Here is a 21,705-nt window from a genome sequence, read left to right as displayed (position 1 = left end):
TTATGGGGTATGTGTTTTTTGGTGAATTCATGCTCAATTTCTTCTCCAAAATGCAGACATTTTATTTTTGAAGTCCTTTGAAATGAAAATTAAGTGCTTATACAAAACTGTCATAATCTTACAATATATTTCTAACAGTACAACCCAGTGAAGCATCTTTAATTCTATTTGTACCTTTTGAACAATCACCTGACTTGTTTCTATGAATCAAGAGCAACATAGCCATCATACATCAGAGTTGAGATAAATTGATCAGGATGTTTTTGCTATTACTTTTGGGTTAAAATAAATTTCAGGTTACAAGGTGCTAAACTCTAACCTAGACATAAACAAGCAGCGTGCTTTCTACCACGGACTTCATCACTCAGATTGAGTCAATATAGTTAGTGTAATAAGTTTTATTAAATGTGCCGAACTTGGAATATAAAATACTTAACTGTCTTAAGGTGTATTGTTTTATTGACTTGCCTTATCTAGTAATACAAGCAGAAACTCCAACCATACATTCAAAAATCACTAAAATATACAGTGCAATAAAAGTAAAACAGTCTTTATTCTGATTTCCACCTAATACACCCAGAACATTTCAGATGATTTGAAAGCTTCCACAGTTGAATTTGTTGAGACAGTTCAATTCAAGTAAATGGAGTTCCCCAAAGAGAAATGGAGAGTTATGACACTGGTTACATTTCCACCTCCCTAAAAAATTCACCTTCTAAACTTATATATTCAATTTTCATGCAAAACTAAAATATGTTCCTACACAACAAGCTCAAGCATTTTACTTTCATTATTTCACTTCTTTAAAAACTGAAATCTCTGGTTAAGATTTCTTCAGTGACATTTTTAGTATTGAATAAATCAAATCCCTAGTCTCCAGAGCATTGTATGCCTTGTATTTTGAAGCTGTGCCATATAAACAAATTGTTTTTCTAATCCTTTTATATTTTTTAAAGTATATGAAAAGTTTAACCTAATTTGTACAACATCACCAAATTTTTATTTCCTAACTCTTATTTTATTTGCAAGCAAAACTCAATTTCCAAAGATATGGATTGTTACTTATATAACTGGATTATGGACTACAAATCAATACATTTGATATTATTACAGTTAACGTTTCAGAAAATTGTGTCATGAATGGCACTATGCATTAGTCTTATTTTTATTCTTTTTAATAATTCAGTTTTAGGTCTAATATCATATTTTTGTTTTGAAGTAATTTTTCTAAGTAGACAAAACTGACATGGTGAATTATAATGTAACAAATCATAAAAATAATTTATCTACCTGGCTAAGTTATTTTTTTTGTCCAGTACTAGTTTTTAAAATGCCATTATTCATATGCCCTTCAAAAAATGAAGATTCATTTTAAGAATGGTTTTATTTCACTTACATACAAGGGTCAGAAATGATTTTTTTAATTTAAATTCAATTAGTCAACTTATAGTACATCATTAGTTTTGGATGCAGTGTTCAACGATTTATCAGTTTTGAAATGATTCTTAAAGAGGGATTAAAGGAGAATAAGTCACTAAGTTTGATAATTAATTGTAATTTCTTACTAAGCACTCCCACATACATTATCTTTTTACAACAACTCTATGGTGTAGGTAATAACATTACAATTTTATGGATTATGAAAGAAACTCTCACAGGCTTGCCCAGTCCAACACCTTACATCTAGCTGATTTGAGGTCCAAACATATTCATCTGACTAGGGGAATAATATTTCTTCCACTGTATTAAGCAACCAAGAGCCAACATTTATTGTGCACCTGTTGTTTGCTTAGTTGTAAAGGCTTTGAGGTCTTAAATCAAACCTCATCCTCTCTCTTCCTTTCTTGCTCTATCTCTCTCCTACCCTTTCTCTTTCTCACACACATGAATGCACACACACATACGCATACCATTTTACAGATGAAAGTAAGCCACAGAGAAATTAAATGGCTAACTTGTTGTAGCTAATAACCTAGTATGTGGCAAAACTAAAATCAAAGTGTACAGCGTAGTGTTTCAAGTTCAGGCTCTGGAGATAAAAATGCCTAAACCCTACCTGTGATTTACCATATAATTCCTATTTAGTGTTCTGAGGGTGACGGTCTGTGTTTCAAAAGTGTTTGTCTGGTGGTTTAGCTAATTGTCTCTATTTTTTTGCAATTATATTGAGTCTCCCTTTCTAGTTTATTGACTGTGACTTATTATATTGATTCTTCCCCCATATTTTAAAATTGTTTTACATTTCATTAAGTTCTGGTCATCTTTTTACTAGTCGTTTTCTATCTCAATCTTTGGTTTGGTTTTTTTTTTTTTTTAAAGATTTTATTTATTTATTTGACAGAGATAGAAACAGCCAGCAAGAGAGGGAACACAAGCAGGGGGAGTGGGAGAGGAAGAAGCAGGCTCATAGTGAAAGAGCCTGATGTGGGTCTTGATCCCATAACACCGGGATCACGCCCTGAGCCGAAGGCAGACGCTTAACCGCTGTGCCACCCAGGCGCCCCTCAATCTTTGGTTTTAATCAGGTATTTTTCTAACTACTGGAGTTGACACATAGCAGACCTGCATTTAGATATTCTTGTCTTTCCTTACACTAAAAGTGTTTCCTAATCACAAGGAACACTTTCCAGGGTAGATAACAAGGTAGGTCACAAAAACAAGTCTTAACAATTTTAAGAAGATTGAAATCATGTCAAATAACTTTTCCAACCAAAATGGAACAAAGGTAGAATTCAATGGCTAAGGAAAAGTGGAAAGTTTACAAATGTGTGGAAATTAAACAACACACCCTTGAACAATGATTGGGTCAAAGAGAAACTCAAAAAGAAAATTAGAGTATCTTGAGTCAGATAAAAATGAAAACACAATATACCAAAATATATGGGATTCAGAAAAAGCAGTTTATAGTAGGAAGCACCTACAAGAAAGATTTAAGGATTTTGTGTTTATCATTCTATTGCTTAACTATAGAACACCATATACATATATGTGTGTATATATATACACACATATATATGGTGTATATTATGTATGAATATGTCTCTACACAATTTTTAGAGTTAACAATAGTACTGTGAGTACATTTCTTAGATTTTATTCACAGACTTATTATCAATTGATTTTTTTGACAGTAGTTGTATTGGTTGCTAAGTGTAGCTCTAAAAGCCATCAATCTCCTCTCTATTCTGTCTATTGAAATGTGGAAAGAAAACTAATTCATTAGCCTCAACATGCCTAGAATAAGTAGCCAAAAAAGAACTTAATTTTTTTTGGTATAAATTAAAGACTCTTCTTGAAGTGTTGTTCTTTTGATATCAGGATTTAGGATTTTAATGGCCTAACTGATTATAATTACAGACATTTATTCCATTATACTCATGAATGATGAATGATTAAAAAGGCAGTCTATTGAATTCATATTTTTCTAATCTATTTTTAAATTAGAAAACTCTGAGGCAGTAATTTAGAGTAACAAAGCAAAGATTGTTTTATGGTCCCAGACTTCTTCTTTATTTAATTAAAATTGCTTTAAAAAATAATTATGGGGAATAAGGTGTTTTGTTTAACAGGATATTACAGCATAACACACCTTACTGAGTATGCTTTTGAACGAAGTAATGCTATTTTTCCCAAAATTATAAGGGGAAGTTTGCATATAGGATGCACATTTCCAAATATGATGTATACATTGTTTTTCTTTGTTCTATGGTGATGTAAATATATTTCAGGGTTTTGGTAGGTGGAACATGTCAACTTGAAATCAAAATGAAATTTGTTTTGTGAGACAAAGTTTTCTTTCTTCTTTTTAAATATTAAAAAAATCACATAATGTCACCAAATTAATTTCTTCAACATGCTCTCTTTTAATTACAACATATAGTGTGCTTAATCACAATATATACCATATGTGTTATATGTTATACTACATAACATTAATGTTCTGTAAAGAAACATGTCTTAATTACAACATCTAGCTTATTAGAACACATATCCCAAATGATGATGGTCCTTATTGTATTTGCATTGAAATAGGAATGTTCAACTGGTTAAGGGCAGTTCAGTGTTTTTTGCTAGTTTCAAAATGCCTTTTTGCCCTAATTATTGGTGGCACTTTGGTGCGTGTGCTCCACAGCTTAGCATCAGCCACAGAGAAGATGGTAATGAACACAATTTAAAACACGAAACTTGCAAATACCTTTTGAAAGGGAGTACGGAAGCATCATTGCTTGTTACTTTATTTGGACCTTCTTTGGGTTTTCATTTCAGGTAGTACTTCAAGATACAGGGGTGTTCAAAAATATTTATTACCTTATTAAGGTAAACTGTCTTCCCTGCCGGTGGATGATGTTTTATAGAAAAAATACAAAATCCTATAAACTTCACAGTTGGAGACCTGCCACTTTTTAGCTGACAACACTGTAACCATTACTTTTATTCTAATTTTAAGGACAGTAGTAGCGGCGCTTCAATTAACCAATTAATCAAAATAATATTCAGGTTTCTGCACATCTAGTTCGTAAAGACTCTCCCTATTGCACATTATTTCAAATGAATGCCACCTCCCGCTATGGCGGGTGTTCAGCTGTCCTAGAAAAGCACAGTAGTGAGCTCTTTTCATTGCAGTGAAAAAAGTTAACAACACTGACACTTAAGTGACCATAATTAGTCCATTGAGATGGATGTGGGAACTTTGTACCTCCCTAGCGTCATTGTCACAGACTTATGACACCCTCTAAATTGCAGTAGTTCATTGGTTCATTTTCAAAATGGTTTTCTCACTTAGAATGCCTAGAAGCCCCCCCCCCCATTTTTTTTTTAAATAAAGGTCTTGGATACTTTACAAAACAGCCTCAATTGAAGAAAGTCTAAAGGGAGACCTTATGCCTTTCAAATTGCCGTGTGTTTTCTCAGTGTTTGTATGAGAAAGACACATCAAATGACCATATAGAAAAACCAATTGATAACATTAAATATTTAGCAGAGCAAATGTGAAAGTTTAGGGATGAATTTTCCATGAATACAAGGTAAAAAACATAGATGAGTAATAAGAAGGCAAGTTCTGACATATTCAAACCAGTTCTTCCAAAGGTTTGACATGCTTTAGGAAACTGAGCTTAAATAATAGCAGGACATAAAATATGTTTCAAGTGACATATCTTGCACAACTAACATGCCAATTTTATTTTAATGCCATTGTATAGTAATAGAGAAAAATACGCTCCTGTGTAATTGTTTTTCATATGTTACTATGAAGTCTATTTTTATTTTTTTCTTAAGATTTTATTTATTCATTTGACAGAGAGAGAACACAAGCAAGGGGAGCAGCAGGCAGAGGGAGAAGAAGAGCGAGAAGCAGGCTCCCCACTGAGGAGGGAGACCAATGCAGGGCTTGATCCCAGGTTATGACCTGAGCTGAGGGCAGATGCTTAAACAATCGAGCCACCCAGGTGCCCCAAATTGTCTATTTTTAAAATGAAAAACTGCTTTAAATAAATTCCCCTTAAAAATTAGGAATTCAAAGTAAACTCTCAGCAAATATGCCCAAAAAGTCATTAGCAAATTCTTGTGACTATACAAGAAAGCAAAAAGCAGAAAAAAGAAAGAGACAGAATTGTAGCACACTGTAAGTACAAAAGAAGTGAAATATTGACTAGCATAATTACATTTCTCAACTGTTCACTTTCTCCTTTGAGCCAGCATGGAAAACAAAAAAAGAGCTATTAAATCAGAAGAGTTGCCCATAAAATGAAGAAATGGGTGAATTCCTTGGTTTTCCAAAGCAGTGATATCATTATTTGCAAGGACTCCACCAATTAATACAGGCACCCAAAAGTTTTTGATAGGTTCAAGAACATAATAACAGACTCATCCTTTCAGAATTTGTTGCTTCGCATCACAAGGACACTTTAGTATGCAGCCGATTGGGAAGATCCTGGGATCCAAACAATATCATCAAAGATCTCTTTCTCCATCTCTCAGTTCTGTGTATCTCTGAATATAATCTTCAGACTACAGTAAATTTCCATCTCCTGGAAAAGATAACCACCCACTCTCAAATTAGTCACCCCAGTAAAATGCACACTGTTTGTTACCTCAGTAACCTCAAAAAAAAGAGATAATAGTTTCACTTTTTTAAGTCCTACCATTGATTCAGCTTTTGTGAAGTGTCTATTCTAGAGCTAGTTAGACTGGGAGTGTCGCAAAGGCGTTTTGGGAAAATTCCACCCGAAACACATAGTATCAATTCCATTATGAAAAAAATTAAATTCTTAACGAGAAAAATGATGAAAGAGGTACAGAATCAATGAATACAGAAATCAGATAATCATCCTATAGAAAGAGAGGAATTCTGGACGCTAAAAACACATGAGGTGGCTACTGGTCTTATGCAAGATTTTTATACAGATTAGCTTATAGGTATTTTGTGGACACTAACAATTTCAGAAATAATTAAGGGAAGTCATTAAATGGTCACTGAAATGAGAAGAAGACATATCAAACTATCTTCGTTTACACTGTGGATAGGCTGTCCAGATTGGTAAGTGAAGAAGGCTTGAGAGCTGCACTACTGAATTTTTAAAAAATTAACTGTTGAATAAGGATGAAATTTGTGCTTAACTGTTTTAATAATGGTAATTTCTTAAGCAAACCTACCAGAAAAATGTTCATTAAGGGGTCAATATTAAAGTGAAAGAAAGAGAGACGCCTGGGTGGCTCAGTCAAGTGTCTGCCTTCCACTCAGGACCTGATGCCAGGGTTCCTGAATCTAGCCCCTGTGTGGGGCTCCCTGCTCAGCCGGGGGTCTGCTTCGCCCTCTCCCTCTGCCCCTCCCCCTGGCTTGTGCTCTCTCTCTCTCTTAAATAAATGAATAAAATCTTAAAAATAAGTAAAGTGAAAGAAAGAGTTTAGGTTTTTTCTTGATCCTAATTCAAATTCTTTTTTCAGCATTTTGGATGAGGACATGGGGAACAGGTTAGTAATGTGTGGGTTATAGAAAGCTTGGAGGGAAATGATATACTATATATTACATATTGTCATATTTGAGATCTCAAAAATATCTCAACATAATAGATACATAAAATAAACCTGATTAGCACCGTGAATCAAGCTTAGAAGTAAACAATGAGAATTAACAGGAAACTTAATCAAAAGACTAAAGGAGGGGCACCTGGGTGGCTCCGTCAGTTAAGCAACGGACTCTTGGATCTGGCTCAGGTCATTATCTCGCACTGGTGAGATCAAGCCCCTCCTCAGGCTCTGCCCAGAGCCCTCCACGTGGAGTGGGCTTCAGATTCTCTTTCCTTCCAGCTCGTGGGCACATGCTCGCTCTCTCTCTCAAATAAATAAATAAATCTTAAAAAAAAAAAAAAGACTAAAAGATATTAACTTGAAACAACCTCAACACACATTAACAATGTTATATTTTCTGCTAAAATGAATTAAAATTATTATTGGATATATTCATAGAATTTAATTTTCTAATAGGTGGATTTCTAAATTTCTAAAATTTCTAATAATAGGGGGTACTGTCATAATCTGAGAGATGTACAGATAAATTTGAGTATGTCCAAGGATGAATTATTAACACAAAAAAGGATGTGACAATTTCTAGATTAGAGGGAAGAATATTTAACAGAATAGTAAAAACCACTTTCAATACTTGAAAGACTTTCACACAGACTTTGTGTGCTTCCAAAAGATATATCCAGAACTTGTATTTGGATTGTAGAAGTCAGATCCACAATCAAGGACACTTTTTTTTCCCAAATTGTGCACGTTTACTTTTGGTTTAGAAATATATGTATATATATTTCTAACACACACACACACATTATATATGTGTATATATATATATACACACACACACATATATACATTTTATTAATTATTGAATTTTCTACAATAATATGATTCAATATGAGATTCAATATGATTCAATAATGACATCTTCTGGTGTCATTTCAAGACAAATCCACAAAAAAAGTATATGGTTAATTGCGTATAACACCCAGTGCACCTAATGAATCATCGAACTTTGCATCAAAAACCAGGGATGTGCTGTATGGTGACTAACATAATATAATAGTAAAAAGAAAGTATATGGTTAGACTAGATAACTTTGAATCCCAGTTCAAAATATTAATGCTTTGTATTTCTATAAAATTATTCATGGCTGAGGAAGCAGGATATTGGACGTATCTGGTTGGAAAGAGTAGTTTTCAAGGCAGGTCACGGAGAAATGGCCTGTCTAGCTGGCAGTAAGAATTTGTGATCATTCCACAGAGAAATACACACCTAAAGACTGAAAAGCTCAGACTATTTGGAGGTTTATGAGATGAGAAAGAAACTTCCCTCTCTAGAAATTGTTTTAGGAAATTCCATTATGTAGACAGTCTTAAAAAAAAAAAAAAAGCAGGTACGAAGCACAATGAAAGTAGAGATTAACAGCTTGAATTAAGGTTAATAGCAATTAGGGATTGTTTTCTTCTTAATGAATATTTAGTACATTGGAGTTCAGTATGTAGGTAAGTTGAAAATACTTTTTTAAAACAATGAGATAATATTTCACACTTACTTACTACATAAAACATATGCTTAAATCCCTGTATATTCTGTTTCAATTATATCCCCCATTCCACAGCAGAGATAATCATTATTCTCAATTATATATGTAACTTCTCCTTGGCTTTATGTATTGGGTTTTTTTTTTTTTTTTAAGATTTTATTTATTTGAGAGTAAAAGAGCACAAGTGGGGGAAGGGGAGAAGGAGAGGGAGAAGCAGACCCCCACTGATCGGGAAGCAAGACACTGGGCTCGATTCCAGAACCCTGGGATCATGACCTGAGCTGAAGGCAGACGCTTAACCGACTGAGTCACCTAAGAGCCCCTTATGTATTGTTTTGTTAAAACATTTATGTGTATGTATGTATTTTGCATGCTTTCACAGCTATACAAATTGTGTGTGTGTGTGTGTGTGCATGAGGTAGTAATAGTTAAATTTTTTTTATATGCATTTTTGTTGAAGTCACCTTTTTGGGTTTTGGAGATTAATTTATTCTCATCGTGTCATAAAATTGTTTTTTAAAACATACTTGGATGATTGATCTTATTGAATGCTTTTTTGTTACATCTATTACTATAATCATATTTTCCATTGTAGGTGTCATAATGTAATGAATAACCTATGTAGATTCTTTAATCTTAATTTATAGTTACATTCCTGGTGTAAACCCACCTTCACCATTTTATATAGCTATTTTTTTATAATAATATTTTTTTATTATATCATGTTAGTCAGCATACAGTACATCCCCGGTTTTTGATGTAAAGTTCGATGATTCATTAGTTGCGTATAACACCCAGTGCACCATGCAATACGTGCCCTCCTTACTACCCATCACCAGCCTATCCCATTCCTCCACCCCCCCTCCCCTCTGAAGCCCTCAGTTTGTTTCTCAGAGCCCATAGTCTCTCATGCTTCATTCCCCCTCCTGATTACCGCCCCCCTTTTTTTATCCCTTTCTTCTCCTACCAATCTTCCTAGTTCTTATGTTCCATAGATGAGAGAAACCATATTAATTGTCTTTCTCTGCTTGACTTATTTCACTTAGCATTATCTCCTCCAGTGCCGTCCATGTTGCAGCAAATGTTGAATTGGCGATTCTATGTCCTAATAAATATTTTTAATCTTGCATCCATGCTCATAAGTCAGATTGGCCTGTAAATTTTCCATTCTCATGAACATTTTCTCTTGTCTGACTTTTAAATTGAGATTAGTGGGGATTTTTGTTTTTGTTTTTGTTTGGTTGATTTTTGTGCCTGTTTGGAGATATATTTATAATTATGCGTTTAATTCTTTCAATAGTTTCAGAGTATTCAAATTTTAGACTTATTTAAATAGCTTGATGGTTTACATTTTACTAAAAATTTCTCCAGTTCATCTACATTTTCAAATGCACTGGTTAACATTGCTCACGATTTTCTCCTGTTTTTATGAAATATTTTGCATCTATATAGATAAGTCTCTTTTTTTATTTCAAATAATCTTTGTGTTCATCTTTACATATATTTCATTAGTCTCACGTGTTACTTCTCTTTTAGTCTTTTCTAAGTACTTAATGTATCAGAACTTTTTGCTCAATGACCCCAAAAACAAAGCAATTCATTTCAGATTGACACCATATCTCTAATTTTTATATTGATGTCTACAAACCATGGCCAGTTCTTAGTAAATATTTTTTATTTTTTTTTAAAGATTTTATTTATTTATTTTGCCAGAGAAAGCAAGAGAGGGAACACAAGCAAGGGGAGTGTGAGAGGGAGAAGCAGGCTTACCGCTGAGCAGGGAGCCCGATGCAGGGCTCGATCCCAGGACCCTGGGATCATCACCTGAGCCAAAGTCAGACGCTTAATGGCTGAGCCATCCAGGCGCCCCAGTAAATATTTTTTAAAAGGAACTGATTCATTAAAGACTACGTACTCTTTTAATTCAGGCCTCCTTTTCTTTGGAAAGAACGTGGTATTTCCAACTAAAAATAATTTCATTCTGAAAATAATGATATAATGATTCAGCAGTGTATTACCAGAAGAATCTTCTGTGTGTTTTAATGAAAGTAATATGAAATAAGGTTGCACATACATAATAAGCACATTGCTCATTGACTCAGAAGTTCTATTCTCTCTAATCGAAAGATGATACACTGTCACTAGCAAACATGAATTTCCTGAGCATGTTTACCAAAACCAGTGTATTTAACTCTGTCTGAATAGTAGAATTACCAGAGAAGCTTTAAATACTCCAGACCAATTGTATAGAAATCTCCCAGTGTTGGGCCTGAGCCCAGGAGATTCAAATATGCAGCAGGGTTGAAAACCACTAGCATAAGTTATATATTTGTGAAACCCTATGCCTTAAATTCATTTGTAACATTGACATGCATGGTTCTTTATTAAAAGAAAAGACTATTGAGGTCAAAAACCATTGCAACTAATAGCAGAGTGTTCTTCCTGAACTAATTCGACCATTATAAGACACTTCAAAAGCAATTTCCTAATCCGTACACTGTTTAAAAATGCTTAAATAGTATGCTGCACTTCATCAAACATTTTCCCATGTTGTAGAATTAACTGTTTTATGCTTAAGAATATATTTATCTTACTTTAAACTCTTTTCTGACATTAGTGAATGCTAATCTATTTTTAATAAAACTAGTCAGTTAATCTCAGTTGGTTAAGGTACGTAGTCACTAATACCAAAAAGGGGTGGGGGAGGGCTGTTACTGTCTATGTGAAGCCAACATTAAAAGTCTTGGTAATAGGATATTCTCAGATTTGAATGAGTGATGTGGGAGAAGGAATGAGTGAGTATTTAAAAAATCTAACTGACTTCAATCCATGAAGAAATATACTTAAAAAAAAAAAAGATTTATTTATCTGTAAAAGAGAGTGTGCATGAGTCCGGGGAAGGGCAGAAGGAGAGAAGCCTCAAGCAGACTCCCAGCTGAGGATGGAGCCCAATGCAGGGCTCAATCCCACAACCCATGAGATCAGGGCTGAGCCAAAATCAAGGGTCTGACACTTAACTAACTGAGCCACCCAGGTATTCCAAGAAATATACTTTTGTAAAGGAAAATTTATAATGTTAATATAGTTGCTTCTGTCCCAATTTAACTTGCATTTATGTAGCCATTTGTTTTTCTTACCCAAACATGCTTTTATCAATTGAACCAGGTCATTTCATGTTTCCAGTAATTACAAGATATAATGTAACCATTGTCCTAATTACTTTCATAAACTGAAAGAAGTTGGGTCATATTTTTCCTGACAATTGTTCCGTAATGTAATTTTCTTTTTATTTTGGAGGAAAAAAAATAGTGTAGTCTTTAGTAGATAATTTCTGCTCTTCCTATCTACTTTTGGTGGACCCCTCCTGATTTCAGTCCAAGGATTTGAATGAGATATATGTCATCATCCAACAACATAGATGGGAACCATGTCAGGCCTGGCTATCCAATGTATTTCATCTAATTGTGTGTATGCAGTGGAGGGACACAGTGAGGGGTCCATGACCTAAAGCAAACTAAGGAGATTCATCTGTTATAGGTTAGGTTATAAAGATAGCAAAAGACACCCATCTTTGCTACAAATGAAAAACAAAAACAAAAAGCAAAAAACAAAAACAAAAAAAAACCTGACTGACAATGAAACCAACCACTGAAAGCAGAGCTGAATCCTGAAAGAATCCCAGTGATACAATTCAAGTCTTTGGAAATAAGTGTTTCCCACATGCTTTTTAGTATGTTGGCAATATATTTCATATCAAGTTAGTACTTGGTTGGTTTTTGTCACTTGTAAGAGGGTTTTGATTACTAAAATACTATTGATGTTTAAAATCTATCACTTTTAAGGAATATTACCGTATTTTATGTGCTAAGCAGGAAAGAAAAATGTAAAAGTTGCCAGTTAAACATTAAGTGTGCAATGAATCTCAGTTTCAAATTTGTTAGAATTGGAAAAACCAGTCAAATAGAAATAATGGTATATGGTAATACAAATACTGAGAAAGTAGGTTTGTGCGAATGACACATGGTAAAATGTGAAATTACAGAATCTGAGGTAGGAGATGGTATGACCGAGGTTAAAAAGGGTCAACCTTTTTCCCATGGTACGTTGTTGGATACTGAAACTCAGGGCATGTGTTTATGTAGGTAGGGACATTAGGAGACTTGATATAAAATGAGGATATTTAAATTAGTTGACTAAGTATTATGTCTGACCTTAAGTAAATTCCTACAAATGAAATAATTTTACTTGAGCAGAACATCAAAGGAAAAGAGAAACAGCTCAACTTAGAATTTTTTTTTTTTGTCCAGTGTTCAACATTCTAAGAAATCTAATTATAAGAGAGTCATGTATATTTTAGGGCTGAAAAGCCCACATTCCAAGCTCCACACTGAAGAAAAGAAAAACAAAACAAAACTGGAAATAAAACAAAAGGTAAGATAAGCTCCAAGAGGGAGGTAAGGCTTGGCCATGGATACCTCCCAAGTATTTTCTGATTTACAGACTGTCTACACATGGTAAAGAAATAAGTCTCCACTTTAAAAAACAATAAAAATAAAGAGCAGCATACTGGGATTCACTGGGACAGGTCAACTTTGTTTTAGAGGTGGAGACCCAGAGAGAAAGTGGAGACCCATTGTGCTAAATGCAAGAGATATGAGCAAAATATTTTCAAGGGCTGTTGCCAAAACAAAACAAAAACAAAAACAAAAGCAAAAAAATGCTAGGATGAAAGATTAAAAAGCTCTAGATCCTTGGCTCTGGTAATTACCCCATGGAATATGCAAACTGATGGGAGGCCAACACAAGTTTAAATGAAATTAGTTTATTGCCCAATAAATTCCCAAGTTTGGGAAAAAAAGTCTTATGATTATTTAACTTGTAAATCAATCCCCAGGCACTGTGATCCAAATATGTACCAATGGGAAAAAAATAAATAAAATAAAAAGTAAAAAGGGGAACCTGGATGGCTCATTCCATTAAGCGTCTGAGTCTTGATCTTATGGTCCTGAGATCGAGCCCTGCATTGGGATAGGCACTAAGCATGGGGCCCACTTAAGATTCTCTCTCTCTTTCTACCTTTTCCCCTCCCCCCTCCCCCCTCACTCCCTCTTTCACTCAAAACAAACAAACAAATCTGTAGCAACAGTAAGGCAATGCTAAACCGCAGCAATCACTAGAAAGGTATTTTTCCAAACCTCTTTCTCAAACGTGATGTTGTGGACAATGCAATTGTGAAAACTTCCAAAAGGACAGAATCAGGAGCAGGAGTCCTTGCTATATGTATAAAAGGACATTGTGCCTGGTATGGAAAGATAAATACTGTGTATTCTTTTTCAATTTTCTCTGTACAAAATAAAGGTTTTATTGAAGATGTCCTCCTCATTCTCAGTAACAGTACACTGAGTACAATGCGGGTGAGTTCCAGACCATAAGAGGTTACTCTCACCCTAGGCTAAAGAAAGGATTATTAATTAAACCAGATACCTCAGACTAGACGCTGTACGCAATAATTGCATGCGATACTAGTTAATGAGATACTAGGAAGAATTTGCAATATGTCTGAATTAGTTTATGGTATAGTTGTACCATGTTAAAAGATGCTTTAATAGTATCCATGTTGGGAAAAAGATGGGAATGTCAGACAGTAAGAGATTAATGAATATTCCATTCCGTCTGACCTAATTCCCACAAGCACAGCCCCCAATCAGCCCATGTTGTTCCAGTGATGCATGAAATCTAGGGCTGGGCATATGACCAAAGCCTAATTGGAGAACTCCAAGCACTAGCCACAGTATTTTATCCAGAAAGCAGCTTATGGCTTCCATCGAAGCCCGTGAAAGTTTCCCTGAGATTTGTTGAGAAAAGTTATCCCTGAGATTTGTTGAGATATTTGCAAGAGATGCTCCCTTGTCTCTGAAATTTCGAGCTATGCAAAAAATGTAGGTTAAATATTGTTTAAACTGAGGATGAAGCCAAAGAAAAGCGGAGTCTAATGAAGAGAAAAGTGTATGAGAGCTGCAAAGAAAGCACTGAAGTCACTGCATTCCAGGGGTCCTCAACATTGCTTCATCCTGGACCTTTGCAGTTACGTGAGCCCATAAATTCTCTTTGTTTTGCTTAAACTAGTTTAATGTGAGCTTTTTTTTTTTTTTTTCATTTGTCAACAAGCTAAGTAGGAACATAAAGATGTAGTCACAAATCCAAAAGCTGTGGGGACCTGAAACATCACACACATAAAAGTTAAGAAACTAAGAAGGAAATAAAGCCACAGGAAGTAGTGGGGACAGTGGACACCAATACTTTGCTACACTGAGTGTGGGAATGCAGACCATAATTTTATTAGGTTTCCTGATCTTTAAAAAAAAGTTCTAAATTTTAATATGAATTCTTCTAAAATTGAATTATTGGCAATTCATATTATTTATTATTTTATAAAATGGATCATGTAGGCCATTTCTTAATAGCCTATGATTTTTGATACAAATACTTAAAATGTGCAAATAATAATTTTTTCATCTACATAAAAAATGGTAGACATCTAAAAATTAATTTTTGCCTCAAGTCACATATGCCCACATGAGTTTCTGTCAATAGAAAAAATAATTGGTATTCTATAAATGTTTATATATCATGGATTGCCTGTCTTTTAAAACAGAGAATGTAAGCCTCATATGGAAGGTGATGCAATACAGCTAGTAGAAAGCAGTGGTTAATGTAGTGAAATTTATCCTGGACCGAAAGGCAAGGATTACCCTTGTCCCAAAGCATTCTATGTCAATTCAAAACAAAACAAAACAAAAGACAAGGTGTGAAACAAATTTGTGTGTGAAGCTTTATTTCTGAACTACCGTTTGAGATATTTATGATATATTTTTAAAAGCACGTATACGTATTTCTCTTATCTGTTTAAAATGCATCCTAACTTTTCAGAATGTCTTTTAATAACCAACTGTTTGAACACTCAACAAGGTACGATTTTCTGTGTACGTAAATACTTATACCAATACCCCAGAGGTCTACCAGCTTTTCTGCGCGCAGTACTAAGTGAGGGAGGAAAAGGTTACTACATCAATATAGAAATGGCCTCATGTGAAAAATACAATGGATTCTCTGGACAATTTGGTAATCCTGCAAAATTAATTATGCCCTGGATATATATTGCACCACACTGAGGGAGAAAAATGAAAATTATTTTTGAATAATTGAAATGAAGTTTAATAAGGACATAAGTATGAGTTCAGAAAATAAAAAGTAGGAGTCATATTAATAGGAGGACTATGCCTCTCGCCTAACAAGAGTCAAGAGCTCTCTGAAATTCTACTCCTTCCTGTAAGGTGCAGGCATTTATAAATATTTTAGGAGGAATGCAGATACCACAAGGAAAGTCTTATGGTCTGAAGCGTGTACCCCTCAAATTCAAATGCTGAAGACTTAACCTCCAGTGTGACTGTGTTGGAGATAGGACTTTGATTTTTGTAATTAAGGTTAAATGAAGTCACAAGGATGAGCTCTTACTCCAATAGGACTCCTGTCCTTATAAGGAGAGGAAGAGACAGCAGGACTACACACTTACACAAAAGACCATGGGAGCCTGTGGTGAGGAGGCAATGATCTGCAATGCAAAGGGAAAGACCTCAGGATAAACCAAACCTGTTGGTACCCGATCTTGCACCATCAGCCTCCAGAAACAGTGAGAGATAAGTATCTGTGCTTAAGCCTCCCACTCTGTAGTATTTTGTTAGAACATCCCTAGCGTGATTAACATAATATAATAAAAAAAAAAAGAACATCCCTAGCAGACTAATAGGAAAGGAAACCCTCCTCCCAGTTGTCTCCCCCCCAGCCCCACAAGGTAAAATACCCCCCTCTTTCCCTTCCCACCAATGGATCCACAAGCCTTAAACCAGGACTCATTCGTTTTCTTTGTTATTTCACCCCAGGAGCAGCTGGGGGTTGATCCTTTTAGTAGAGAAGAGTGGAAAGTCCCAGGAAAAGAAGGGAGAGCAGGAACAAAGGGGTGCAGGATGGTAGGAAGTGGGGAAGAGTAGAGTTAGTTCTAGATGGGAGCTGGTGTATTTGAGACTTCTCGGGAATACAGGGATATTATATGGAACTTCTCTAAAGTTCTAGGGAGTAAGATGACACTCCCATCTAGACACGGGGATAACTCAACCAGCCCAAGAACAAAGTATCACAGCCACCTCTATACCAATGTACACTATTTATGGCTACTAGGGCAGGAGGGAGGGAGGGAGAGAGAAAGAACTCAAATAATGTAATAATGATCCAGTTACCCCCCCAGATGAGTTATCTTTGGAAACACTAACTTAAAGACATTCATCTAATAGTGGAAATTTTCAGCATCATCAAAAAGCAGCAGAAATTATAATTTGTGGCTTCAGCTCATTTCTAGTCACATCACATTTGCAAGTGACCTGACCAATCGAGTTCTCACTCATTTATTAATGTCTTCAGCATTATTCATTGAGACAATTAGGAAGGATCCAACATTATAGGTAGCACAGAGTAGATTACCAGTGTGAGCACCTTCATTCATTTGTGACAAACAATGACTAAGTTCCAAGTATGGACCGGGCCTTCTTTTGAGGATGAGAATACAGCAGTGAACAAAATACATATAAAGAGCTATATTCCATAAAGAGTTACATTCCAGTGGAAAGTTGAATAAAAGGGGGAAAAAGAGGGAATTATCTTGTGTAATGGGAACAAGCTTAGGGTGTGATCTAGGAACGACTAGGAGGGATGTTTCCCGTGCAAACTTCAGAGATCAGAGAAAGCATGGCACACTTGGGAACTGCAGAGCCCGGGACTGGATTCTGGCTCTGCCATTGATTAGAGCTGTAAACCTGGACAAATTCCTTAACATCTCTATGTGTCAATGTACTCTTCTATAAAGTAGAAGTAATACTGCTACCTATCTCAAAGTATGAGAATTAATTGAGTTAATATGGAACTTGGAGGAGTTCTTAGCATGTAGTCAATACTCAATAAAAGTTTTATGTTTTCATTGTATTATGATGAAGGTACCTTGGATTTTTAGCAGCGAAATCACATGGTCCTCTATGACACATTAATTTCTCTTTGCCTAGCACCAAATCTGATCTCCTGCTCTCACATTTCTCACCTTTTGGACTGTCTTATTTCTTTTGGGTACATTTGTATAAAAGTGCGTGAAGAAACATATAATGACCCTGGGGAAATTGTAGACTTAACCCAACTTTTAAAAATGACCCTGTTACTGAATGCAGATTTTCATCCTGTGAGAAACAAGGCTTGATTCCACCAGAAGATAACAGTTTGGAAAATGATACATGTCCGTCTTACTGTATCACTGAAGGAAGAATTTGTAGAACACAATTCTGAGGCCCTGGCAAACATGGCCAGGCCACGTGGTTCTTTTTTACTCTACAAAATATTTCAGACTCTTCCCACTTTAAACCCTTCCCCCCCCCTTTTTTTTTTTTTTTTTTTTTTTTTGGTGATTTATGTATAGTGAATTTTAAGGAAAAATGTGGGATAGAAGCCTGCAAATCTGTTTCTCACCTCACACATATCCATCCCGGTGGGAACTTTGCACATTCTCCTAATTTTGAAAATCCATGAACAGCTAACTGAACATAACCTATGCACCAAACACCGCATCTGAGACCGCGTGCTCGTGCCAAAGTCACACGGCTTCCTCCATAAATGCTCATTTTGTTCTGATCTCTCCTGCCAGCTTATGACTTTCCTGTCTTTGGTCCAGCACCACTCACCCTCTTTCCACGTTCTTCCCTAACTCAGCCCGCCTGCTGTATTCTTTCTTTGCCTTTTAGATGGTGCTGTTTCTTTTGTGCTCCCTTATATAAAGTCAGTTCAAGGCGCATGAATGCATCTCGTAAGAGCTAGGCTCTAAATGCCTTTAATTTTTCTTTATTCCATTTTGTTATCAGCATCAGCGCATTATGTACCTCTACATTAAGATACAATTTTCCATCTTTGAAAAAGAGGCTTATTTTATTTTATTTTTTCAAGATAACCAGTGGCTTTTTTAAAAATGAAAAAGGCGGATTAAATGAAGGCAATCATACAGCCAGGTTTACAAGCATGAGTTACTTACAAAGACTGCAAGTCACTAAATAACTTCTTTCTATCTGCTATTTCCTTGACTCAATTCCAAATACATATTAAGTAATGGATTAACTGTTTCCAGGAGAAATGCTGATAATAATTATATCACATATAGCTTCTGGGTGATAGGAATGCTAAATGCCACTAGACTGAGCCCTGGTTGATTTTCAATTTACTTTCCAAAGCAAACCTTTGGATCTCCATATGCCTTTTGATATTTGTGCATTTTCATTCATGTTCAGTTTGATGAACTTATAATGTGGTATTAATTAGAACTATACCAATGGAATCATCATATTCATATCTCTACAGACTACCTCCAGGAAATATTTACTGCTTACTCATTTTGTGCTAGGAGTACTTTTAAAATCTCAATACTTTTATAGTTTAGCAATGGATTTTTATGGAGAAAAAGAACACTCTGTGAAATACAAGAATAGCAGCTTCAGTAAATAAACTTCTTGCTTCCCATTGTGCACAATTTATTTGACTTATATGTGATTTTCATTTTATATTCATATTATGAATAGAGGAGTTGACTTTCTTCATTTAACTTTTCCATCTACACAAGCAAGCGCTCTAAACCACATTCAACAGCAGTTAACACAGGTGCTATAATCTGCAGAATTTGATGTTTTTACATTCAGATTTTCTAGAGATCATAAATTAGGTTTTAACATTTTGTACCACCAATATACAATTATTTATGCATTTTTTCCATTTAGAATTTTGTTTTTGCAGGTTTGCTAATGACAAGTTATCTCAGATTTGCTTTGTCTAAAAATGGCATATCTTTTGAAATTGTTTGAAAACAACTCTTTCCATCCTTGAATGGTATTTTCAATGAACATGGAAAGCAAGCTTTCACTACTGCCAATATGACATTCCATTTTCTTCTGGCTTGTTTTGTTGTTGTTATTGTTGTTGTTGTGGTTGTTTTGTGTTTTTTTTTTTGAAGGACATATTTTCAAGATTTTCTCCTTTCAGCAGTTCGACTACTATATGTCTAAAAAATTTTACTGTTTTTATATTTTAAATATTACATTTACAAGGTTTTCTAGTTCCTGGAACTAAGAGTAAACAACTTTCATGAGTTTGAAATATTCTTAGCCATCATCTCTTCACTTTTTCCTTCTTTACTATTCTTTCTTTTTCCTTCTGGGACTCCAGTTAGACCTATGGTAACTTTTGACTCTATTGCACGTATCAGGTTTCTCGCTTCATTTTCAATTACTTTTGCTCTCTCTGCTTTACTTTAGATATTTTTCTATTGTCCTGTCTTTCAGTTCATCAGCATTGTTTTTGGTAACATCTAATCTTCTCTTGAAGTCATCTAGTGAATTCTTAAATTTCAGACGCTACCTTTCTCAGTTGTAGATTTTGTTTGATTCTTAACATTGATTTGAAATATCTTAAGTTTTTCTCCATTTTCATCTATCATTTTCCATGTTTCCCTCTATTTTATGAAACATATTTACAACTATTTAAATTGTTAATCTGAAAACTCCAATATCTGTGTAACTTATCAGTGCCTTTGTACCTTCAGATTCTCTCTCTCTCTCTTTTTTTTTTCTTTTGTGTCCAAATGTTTCTGCTCATCCTCACATCCAATGACTGAATTTTCAAAATTGTATTAAAATGGTTAATAATTCAAATGTCGTTTTCTTTCTTCATAAATGTTTCAAGTTTGATATGGAGGTGAGCTGAGTTGAGGAAAGTTTACTGTTTGGGTAATAGTCTATATCCCTGGGATGAACACCTGCAGGATTTTTAAGTGAGAGCCTGGCCATTCATAGTATCTTTTCTAATGGGTGTTGAATTCCAATCACTATCTTCTTACTACTACAAGACTGCTATAAACTTTACTATAATTAATAATAATAATCTTAGTTTTTTGTTTCGTTTTGTTTTTGTTTGTTTTGGGTTTTTTGTTTGTTTAGCCTTCTACCCCACCTAGTTTCTAAATTTAAAAAATGCCTACATGGGAAATTAGCCTTTTGGTTATGGCTTCTCAAGTCTCCAAGATCTCCTTTCTAGGCTTATGATGACTGCAAATGTCCTGCTGATTTCTCAGTACCCTCAGCATGGCTTCTGATCAGGACAATATCAAATCCTCAGCCTCATGCCTGCACCCAAAGGTTTCCAGTGAAAAACAGCTATAGAAAATCAGTTTACCTCTCCATATATCTTCCCTCTGTGGAATCTTAATTTCACTACTCATAGTTGTTCCTGCAGCTCTATTGCAGCTTCTCTGATTTTGTTTTCCCCCTAGATTTTCAGAGTTAGAACTTTAACTTGCCACAAATTCCAGCCTACTCAGACATAGAATTCTTCTTCATTTTTGAGTGGTATTTTTCACAGGATAAAAGAATTCTAGTTTAGCAGGTTATTTTCATTAAGCATTCTGAAAATATCATTTGAATACATCTTATATGTTTTATGTGTGATTATTTCTCCACAAATTCATCAGCAATTGGTGTTGTCAAACTTTTTAAATTTTTTAGCCATTCTGATAGGTACATAGTGATTTATTACTGTTATTTTCATTTACTTTTCCTTAATGGTTAATGATGCTGATGATCTTTTCTTTCTTTCTTTCTTTCTTTTTTTTGGCCATCTAGTATTCTATTTATTTATTTAAGATTTTATTTATTTGATAGAGAGAGAGAGAGACAGCGAGAGAGGGAACACTAGCAGGGAGAGTGGAAGAAGCAGGCTCCCTGCTGAGCAGGGAGCCCGGTGCGGAGCTGGATCCCAGGACCCTAGGATCATGACCTGAGCCAAAGGTAGACACTTAACAACTGAGCCACCCAGGCACCCTTAGTATTCTCTTTTATGAAATGTTTTTTCATGTCTTTTTTTCCCCACTTTCTAATAGCATTTTTTTCTGTTGAGTTTGAAAGTTCTTTACATATTTCAGTACTAGTCCTTTGTCTGATGTGTTTAGAAAATATTTTTTCCCAGTGTGTAACTTGTATTTGTATGGGTTTTAATGAATAAGAAAATGG

Source organism: Ailuropoda melanoleuca, chromosome 2 (genome assembly GCF_002007445.2).
Source record: "Ailuropoda melanoleuca isolate Jingjing chromosome 2, ASM200744v2, whole genome shotgun sequence".
In the NCBI taxonomy this organism is placed as follows: Eukaryota; Metazoa; Chordata; class Mammalia; order Carnivora; family Ursidae; genus Ailuropoda; species Ailuropoda melanoleuca.
The sequence above is the reverse complement of the archived record's forward strand: the minus strand, read 5'-3'. Positions refer to the sequence as shown.